The following is an 8,013-nucleotide window of genomic DNA, read 5'->3' on the forward strand; positions in this document are numbered from 1 at the left end:
CTATAAAACCAAGCCTCCCGACACATTATTCTAAGTGCTAAATGAGCACTTTTCTTCACCTTTCTTCCATCTTTTTCAGTTCTTCTTCCTCTACAAAGTGTGGAACACCTCTAGAATTGTTCTCACAAGGTTTTCCATGGAAAACAAGGTGAAACATGACCAAAATGAGGTCTAACTTTCTGTTTTGGAAGGAAAATTTGTTAAACATACATGAACTTATATTTTCTTTATACATTCATATGTCCTATGCCACTAATCAAGACTATGATTATGTGTGCTTAAAAACAAGGTTGTAACATACAAATCCAGAGGTTTTAAGCCTCAAAACTTTCTATACTTTAAAAGGGTTTTAACCCATAAGTGATGAACAAGTCTTGAACTTGAATATGTGTGATTATTTGGATAGCTTGGGCCATCCTACTTACAATCCACACATCAATTCTTTAATGTATGTTCATGACCATCCTTGTTGTCTTATGACAACTTGTGTATTGGTGACAACAAAAGAGGTTCCTAAATGGAAGATTCATCTTCCTACCTCATGCATGACTTGTATGAAACACAAAGAGGTTCCTAAATGGAAGATTTATCTTCCTACCTCATGCTTGACTTATATGACATTCTTGTAGACTAGAACCTATAAACATATACTACAAAGATATATAATACTTATAATAACTAAACTTTTAATGATAACCTAATGGTTATTTGTCAAAATAGTAGGCTACACCACCTAAGAACATAATACTCGTCACGATTCTAATGGGTACTTTAACCCATGAAAACATTCAAACCCTATGGGTTTCATAGTGTCAAGAATCCATGTACTTTTAAATTCCGAATTCCGACCTTAAGCATACCATGAACTCCAATCCGTATACACTCAATCCCCTAATTCCAACTCGTCAACACTTGGATAATCGGAAAGCATATGCAATATTTGTGAGTATACTTGAACCCCCTTTTCGTTTACCACCTTTTGGGGTGTAACATGTTAAACTATAAACTTACACTTGAACTTTATTCTTAAATGCACAAACATTCCTTATACATGCATGCATACTTGTTAGTTGATACTTTAAACTTGGGGTTATACGTTTTGTGTTACACTTATCATTAACTTCGTACGAACCTATCCTTGACATATATAGTGCTACAGGATTAATGCACCACCCGTATTCTTGAGGTTATGTCACGAGCTTATTGCGTTTCATCATTGGGTTGATTAGTCGAACACATGCCGATTTTATTGTTTATCTTGTATCAATAGCTTGCCATGTGGAATTATTTAAACGCATTTTCTTATGATACGTATGAAAACTTGTATACTCGCATTTGCTTTTGCATTGAACGTTATTTTTAAACATGTTACAGGTTGAGGATGACGATGCTTTGAAACTGAAGTAGTGATGATGCTTAGATACACATTTAGACGTCTTAGGTCTTAATATGTTGTACCAATTTCGTACTCGTTTGTTGTATTGCTTTCTTGTATTGAACATGTTGTATTTCAAAGTTCCATGTATTGTAACACTTTGTTATGAATGAAATCAAATTATTTTTAAATCTATTGTCACAATTAGCGTTATGTGTGATGAGCAATCTATCTTCGGCCCACTCCGATGATTCCGCCATCGGTTGGGGTGTGACACACCTTTTGTACGCTGATGATGCTCTCATTTTGGGGGTGTGGGATAAGCTTAACGTGGTTAATGTGACTAGATGTCTTAGGATTTTCTATTTATGTTCTGGATTAAAAATTAACTTAAATAAATCCAATCTTTTCGGGCTGGGTGTGGGAGCTGAGGTTGCTATGGAATTGGCTAATGAGATAGGGTGTAAAATCAATAATATTTCGTTGACTTATCTGGGTATTCCGGTAGGGGCTAATATGAATAGAATTAATAATTGGAACCCGGTAGTAGAGGTTTTCAATAAAAGGTTGTCAGTTTGGAAAGCTAAAATTTTGTCCATTGGCGGAAGGCTTACTCTGATTAATTCGGTGTTGGAAAGTCTGCCTATTTATTATTTTTCCTTGTACAAAGCTCCCGGTAGGATTATTAAGGTTCTTGAAGCCAAAATGAGAAAATTTCTTTGGGGGGGGGGGTCAATTGATCGTAACAAAATGAATTGGGTAGCTTGGGAGCGGGTCACTTGGCCCAAAGGGGGGGGGGGTTGGGTATAACCATGGTTGTAAAACAAGGTTTCCAAGGCCGAGTACTCCCCGAGTAGTCGCTACAAGGTATGCTGCCGAGGCGACTTTCTTCGACTCCGCCTAATTACTCGGAGCCGGTCAAACGCGGTCAACCTTGGCCAGAATTGGATCTAGTAGGTCAACTCGGGCCTAGTTTGACTTAAATAATAATAAAACATAATTTCTATGCCTAACATATTAAGGAATGAATATCATTTTCACATATTTTATTATAAATATTAGTAAATTTATGTTATTTGACATATATTTAATCTCCAAAAAGTAATTTCTTTATAAGTTAACATGTCCGAGTACTCCCCGAGTACTCTCCGCCTAGACCGAGTACTCTCAACTCCCCGGTCGACCGACTAGGGAGCGCCTAGCGACTTTTGCAACCATGGGTATAACCAGACTTAAAGAGGTTAATACGGCTCTTTTAATTAAATGGGGTTGGAGGTTCAGGGTGGAGAGTCACAATCTCTGGAGGAAGGTGGTGGAAGCCTACCACTTTAATAATAACCATAGGAACTTTTTTTCCACTTAACGGCAACATTCCTGGGTGCTGGAAAAATATTGTTAATGTGATTTCTAAAATCAAATTAAACGGGAAAGGTTTAATCGGTTGTTTTTGGGTAAGGTGGGTAACGGGGTTGAGATTTGTTTCTGGATGGACACATGGGTGGGGGATCTTCCATTCGTGGAAAGATGGCCCCATATGTTCATTCTAGAAAAGTTTAAAATGTGCAGGGTAGCAGACAAGTTTAATGAGGATCAGGGAAACGAAGGTTGTTCTTGGAACTAGCATAGGCAGCTTGAGTGTGAAGCGAAGCGCAAGGAATGGCAGGAATGTCAAGAGGTCCTTAACACTGTTACGATGTCAAATGCGGACGATCGTTGGAAGTGGTTGGTCGATGACTCGGAGGTTTTCTAAGTGAAGTCTGTGAAAAGGGCGCTAATTGGTGATAGAGTGGATGGTCAACCTCCTACTTTTGTGTGGAGTAAATGGGTGCCTCTAAAATGCAATATTATGGCCTGGAGAGGTAATTTGGACAGATTAGCTACGAGAGCTAATTTAAAAAAAAAAAAAAAGAAATGTGGATGTCTCTTCTGTTATGTGCCCCTTTTGTGATAGTTACGAGGAGACGGGGGAGCATTTATTTACTGGATGCATAATGGCCAACAAGATTTGGTCGGGTTTTAGCGCTTGCTGTAAAATACCCCCCATCTTCACATTCGATTTCAAGGATATCATGGAAATTCATAATTCTTGTCAAATGGGTAAGGAAACTAAGAAAATCATCCATGGTCTTGTGATTATCTCATGTTGGTGCATATGGAAAGATAGGAATGAGTTAATTTTCAAAGAGATCAAACGAAGCCCACAAGACATCCTTGGAGAGATTAAATCGAGAGGTTACGGATAGGTTAAAAATAGATCTTCGTGTAAATATATTAGATGGGTGGATTGGTGTAAATTTCTTTTGTATATGTTGTAGTTTGTTCCCTTGCCCGTTTGGGTCGGGGGTGTGTTGTTGTTTGGCCTTTTGCCCGTTTTGATCGGGGTTGTTTTTTTAATGAAGTTTATTTTTCAAAAAAAACTTGATATTTGGAGCAACATTCTAACTTTTTAGTTTTTTTTTTTTTTTTTTTTTTTTAACGGCTGAAACTCATTAATGATCATAACTAAAAACACTTCCTGACCATACATCTAATCTTGGTCAATTAAAAGGAAGGTGAGTATATGAGTATGTTTGTTTGGGCCAAATCTATATGGTGGCAAGTATGTATATGGTGGCAAGTATGTATATGGCTCCAAATACCTGTTGCGACAAGCACTCACATTATTATCGCATCCTAGCTACTAAAAAGGAAGGTGAGTATATGAGTATGTTTGTTCTACAACTCTATTAGGCTCGAGGGTGTGGGATGGAGCCCCTAGGGTCTTTATCAAGGCACGTCCGCGACACGTAGGATCCACGTCAGTCAGGGGGCTTTATCACGCCCCCTTTAACTTACAGGGTGTGCGATGGAGTCACCGTCATCATTACCTAATTATTTCTTTATTTATATATTTTATTTTTTTAAATTAAAAGGCAATTTTAATAACTAGAAAATTAAAAAAAAAACATAATTTCATTAAGAAAAAAAAAACATTTCGGGTATGTTTTGGGTTTGGGGTATGTTTTGAGGTATGTTTTGGGGTATGTTTTGAGGTATGTTTTAGGGAAAAAAAGGGGTTGAGAATAATACCCGTAAAAACCAGGCATCGGTGGAGTGGTGGGATGAGGAGAAGTTGGGGTGCTTAATGGTATCGGATAATATCCAAGCTCACTCGTACGCGGGTCTCGCCGATACCGGTTCTCTTGCTCGTTGTTTTGCAAACTTTGCCAAAACGGATTGCTTGGGTCCCATGGGTTTGGGTTGTTGAGAAACATTGTAGAGAATGATGTAAAAAAAGTGTAGAGAATGGTATTAAAAAAGGTAGAGAAAGTGTAAAGAATGGTATAAAAATGTTGAGAATGTTGGATATTTATAGGATTAATTTATAAAAAAGGAAATTAATTTTTTTTTTAATTGTAACGGTAACAAAAACTATAACTCTCCTCGTTCTTCGCGAAACCAGCTTGTTACCACCATGGAGCCTCCCCTATAACGCCCCTTCTTGAATGGCTCAGTGTGGAGGTATAGCGCCGGGTGGCGCTATAGATGGTGAGCTGGCCCTGGTGGTGCCTCCATACCCTCCGGCCTTAGGATGATGTACTTTTTGGCTTTTTGCTATTCATGTTCTTTGTATATCTGGCTTATATATAGAAAAAAGATTCAGTTGTGCCGCAAAATTAATATGAAAGAATGCATGAATTAAGGGATAGTAGATAAGGTAAATGCTTATATATTTATTTCACCCGCTAAGTGTTGCACGAAATGCGCCAATGAGAAAGTGGTATAAATAATGCAATCTAAATATTCATGTAATGTTCAAGGTAATAAATGTTTGAATGATGGATAATGTGTGTTTTAGTTGAAAGATGGTGTGGAAAACAGTATCGAACTATATATGAATATCAATTATGGAAAATTTTATAATCAAACTATCTTCATATGTTGACTTTAGGTGGTCAGCGGGTCAGGACTAGAACTCAAGACATAAGGAACACATAAAACCAAGGTATATTTTTGAACGACAAAAACGGAACCTTTATTCATGCTCAAAAACCGACTTACAGCAAGCTGCTATAACCCGGATAATACAACTCAAGGAAGCAAAAAACTGAATTTACATCAAGGGATACACAACTATAATGAAAACAGTCAATTAACCTTATTCCAGAATCGTAAAGTTACTCCACTCGATCCATGTTATCCCAAGAATCCTCGACCTTTTGTTTACCCAATCGAACGCTTCCACTTTAATTTCCTCTACTAGCCTGTTTGGATCCGTTATTGCGTCATTGAAAACTTTATTGTTTCTGTTCTTCCATATACTCCAGGCAGTTAGGAGATAAATGGCGTGAATTACTTTTTCTTTCTTCCTTGGCCATCCATAACTCGGAAATGGGACTTAAATATTTAATGTTGTTATGTTATAGTAGAGTTTTTTCATACATATATTTTTATTAGTCTTGTTGTGATTAGTTTGGTTGAAAATTATGTTGCCATTACGGACACATTTGTTTAGGTTATAAAAAAAGGTTTTAAGTTAATTTAAGGATGGTTAAGAGGTCGTAATGTTTTCGCAACACCGATTTTCACTTTTGGTTAATAGAAAGTGAACCCTACTGTAGACACTGTTCCGAGTTCTTAACCATTTTATTTTGACATGATTTTTTTGTCATAACTTAATTAGTTAACAGCATAATTGATTTTAGGTAATTTTATAGATGTTTTGAAATTTTTGGATTCGCTTTATGTGGAAGGTTTATCAATAAAAATAGTTGTTTCCAACCAATAGGCCAGCCACTTGCAAAGATTGATCATTTTATTTTGGCACGATTATTGGCCACCATACCGCCCCACGCTGCCACCCAAGGTCGTCGGCCTCCCCGCCAGCTTCCGCCCACATCATCGCCACTCGAAAACCGACGACCACCGTGTCGCTGCTGTTTCTGGCGAACCAGAAACCGGATTTTCTTGTTTATGGAATCCGTTCGAGTATTTGATCAGGTTTATATGAAAAGGTGTTCTCGGACTTCGCGTGTTCAGAGTTACGGGCATTCGGGGTTCGTTTTAAAGACTTGACTATGGATACTCAATTCGTTGCTTCCATGGTGTGGATCTTAGATTTTCGTCATAAAGGTGTGGTTTCACCAACACCCTATGGTTTAATTAATTGTTTACACGAATTGCAATTGGATCAATGACGTTTTAATCGGTTCCAAACGGTTCACGTACAAATGGTTCGAGTCGAAACGGTACGAGTCAAAATAGTTCGGTTCCAAACAGTTCGCGTCGAAATGGTTCGCATCAAAACGGTTCGGTTCCAAATGGTACACGTAAAAACGGTTCGAGACGAAAAGCGAGACAGAAGTTTTATCTGGTTGAAACCAGCTTATTCTGTTTTCAACCAAAACCCAATGGATTCTTATTCAGTTGTTTGAATTGGTTAAGCATTTATCTTATTTGGTTCAGTTTGCTTTGTTATTTGGTTACAAACTAATAACTGAACCGAGGAACACCCTTACGCCCCTAGTTCTATCTTAATTCATTTTAATCTTATTTGGTGGCAATGAATCAAATATTTATTATATAGGTAAGGTAAGGTTTAATGACGTGTTGGTGATTTATAGTGGTACGAAGCATTTCAATATACTTGTCAGTAACCTTTAATTGAACCAAATGCCATGAAACAAATTGATCTGAAAATATTCAATTTTGAATAGCAAAAATTGAGTGCTGTCAATAGACCAAACAAACTATACAAGTCAAAACTCAACAATGGGTCAATTCGAGACAACTTGTCCTTTTCAGTCCAAGATCGAATCCGAGACTGAAATCAAATTTGTTTGGGAGCCTATGCATATATTTGGTTATTATTGTTTGGAATGAACCATAATAGGTATAAATGAGTTATATTTGATTCTACTAGGCCATAACGGTGGTTTTGTTTTAATGTGTTATATTAATTATAGGTATGATGGCTGGATGAGAACACAACACAACTACAACAACAGAAAGAGACAGAATGACTAGACCTAGAAAAAGAAAGAACATTGAAACTCACATAGAGGGAGCAAATCGAGGAAAATAGGGTTGCAAGCGCCGAAATGAAAGAAGCAGACTGAAATGGAAGAGCAATTTCAATTCTTGTTGAACTACATGCTAATAAAATTCTCAGCCAGTTACGAATATTATCTTATTTGGTAAACATGGTAAATTATGATATTTGTTGTTTACATATGTTTGAATATTTTTCATGGTACACGTATTTGGATACTTTGGTCCTATTTTGTTTTGATTGTTGGGATATTTTATAAATATGTACAATTGTGAATTTCATAATTTGATTTTGCTTATTAAAATTTATTATTTTGCATATTTCTTACTGATTGAAATGACGGTCGCAAAGTTGGTCGCAAGTTTGTATTACAAAATTGAAATGGCAGTCACAAATAGGTCGAGTTGCAACTTAAGCCTAACAGTTCAGGTGCAGAATTGGTCACTAAAAAATCAATCGCAAACACCGTCGCAATAAGGCTCGGTCGCAAAACCCGTCACTAAGGCTCGGTTGCAAGATCCGTCACTAAAATTCGGTCACAAACTCAGTCGCAAAAACTATCGGTCGCAAATTCGGTTTCTAAATTTGCGATGGTAACTTCAGTCAC

The 8,013-nt window shown here is 37.1% G+C and overlaps 1 long non-coding RNA gene across 1 annotated transcript; it reads left to right on the forward strand.

Moving 5' to 3' along the window:
* Positions 1-6,195: 6,195 nt before the first annotated feature.
* Positions 6,196-7,710, forward strand: LOC118490595. Its single transcript, XR_004889496.1, has 2 exons — positions 6,196-6,487; positions 7,321-7,710. It is a non-coding gene; the product is annotated as an uncharacterized LOC118490595 (long non-coding RNA).
* The last annotated feature ends 303 nt before the right edge of the window (positions 7,711-8,013 follow it).

Source organism: Helianthus annuus, chromosome 3 (genome assembly GCF_002127325.2).
Source record: "Helianthus annuus cultivar XRQ/B chromosome 3, HanXRQr2.0-SUNRISE, whole genome shotgun sequence".
Taxonomy (NCBI): domain Eukaryota; kingdom Viridiplantae; phylum Streptophyta; class Magnoliopsida; order Asterales; family Asteraceae; genus Helianthus; species Helianthus annuus.